The sequence below is a fragment of the Echinops telfairi genome, unplaced genomic scaffold, assembly GCF_000313985.2.
Source record: "Echinops telfairi isolate 266 unplaced genomic scaffold, ASM31398v2 ScPeMD7_8;HRSCAF=38, whole genome shotgun sequence".
Taxonomy (NCBI): Eukaryota; Metazoa; Chordata; class Mammalia; order Afrosoricida; family Tenrecidae; genus Echinops; species Echinops telfairi.
The window spans coordinates 2922495-2924192 of NW_022103905.1; the positions used below are offsets into that span (position 1 = coordinate 2922495).

Sequence of the window (1698 nt, forward strand, 5' to 3'; positions counted from 1 at the left end):
TTCCAATAGACACATCCAGGCAAGGTCCTAAAAGAGACTACCTGTGTCTGGGATGGCAAGATTATCTACATCCTTGGTTAATGATCAGAAAGAATTCCATTGAGGCGGAATCTGTGTCCGTACTCTGCATATGGATTTTGGGCTCTCGCTGCCATCCACAGCCCTTTGAAAACTGAAGTGCGCAGAATTTAAGCTCTAGTACAGATGTAATAACAGCAGCTGTTCTTTTTATTCTTCTCATGCATTTTTAGAAACTACACAATGGATATGTGTGCTGAGCCTTACTACTTTTTGTCCACTAGTTTCTGTTTCTGTGTACCCAGAAGCCTAGCTTTAGGCAAAGATTATGAACTCCTATGGAGTCTAGCAATAGTGCTTCATGGAATCTTATAAAATAGATGACTATGGTTTAAATGTCTTTAAAGAAACTGATCTTTCTTAGATTCATTGTTAATATACTAACTGGATTTATTACTAACTCTTAGAAACAAACTATACAGATACTCTGATGATCTTGATAGTGGAATTGCTCTAGATCAAGGGTAGGCAAACTTTTGAGATGAAAAAGCCAATCCTGTCCTTCATAACAATTTAAAAGTCATTTGAGAGCCATGAATATATATTTTACAAACAAATGAAATCACCATTACCTAATAATTTATAAATTATCAAGGGTTCATGAGGGATAGGGGAAGGAGGCGGGGAAATGAGAAGCTGATACCAAGGGCTCAAATAGAAAGAAAATGATGATGGCAACAAATGTTCAGATGAATGGATATATGGATTGTCATAATGGATGGATATATGGATTTTGATAATAGTTGTACAAACCCCCAATAAAATGATTTTTTTTAAAAAGATCCCCCAAATAAAATGATGTAAAAAAAAAAAGAAGAAGAAGAAAGAAGTCATCATTATCCGAATAATATCATTTAAAATTTTTCCAGTTTTACTTCAGGGCCACCTATGCATACCTAACGAGCCTCATCTGGCTCTCAAGCCACAGTTTGCAGATACTTGCTCTAGATCATAGCTTCCCAAACTTACTTGGCCTGCCGACCCTAACAATGAGAAACATTTGTGCTAAGGCCCATAATCCAGAGTAAGGTGTATTTGCTTTTGCAGGCCCTCTGGATGGTTCCAGTGCAACCCCTTCCCCCAGGGGGCAATATTACCCACTTGGGTAAACATTGCTCTAGATTCACTCATCTTTGAATTGATTATATCATTCATAAAAAACAAACAAACACATGTACTGCCACTGAGTTGATTTCAACTCAAAGCCAGACTCTGTAGGATAGAACAGACCTGCCTCTTTGGGTTTCTGTAGCTGTAAATCCGTTTTGGAACAGAAAGCCTCATCTTTCTCCTGAGGAACAGCTGGTGGGTTTGAACTGCTGAACTTGCATTTAATAGCCCATGACATAATCCACTACACCACTGGGCCTCTTATCTTTTTATACAATATTTGCTTTTTATTTAGGTTTCAATTTTCGTGTCAACCACAAACACTTAAAAGTGCACATAGAAGCTGTTATCAAGTTCATGTTGTTTGAAAGCATTGAGCCTTTAAGTTCTCCCTATTCTAGGTGTTCCTTTTGTTACTCCTCATACTTGTTTCAGATTATCAATGATATCAAAATAATTCACACCTATACCCTTTGTTAATTAAGCAGTAGCATTGATCCCTTCCCCGCC

General features: G+C 37.5%; 1 protein-coding gene across 1 annotated transcript in view; it reads left to right on the forward strand.

The window, feature by feature from the left end:
• Positions 1–1698, forward strand: part of TERB2 (telomere repeat binding bouquet formation protein 2) — a 29460-nt gene that overhangs the window by 26664 nt on the left and 1098 nt on the right. The gene's annotated exons all lie outside the window — the stretch shown is intronic.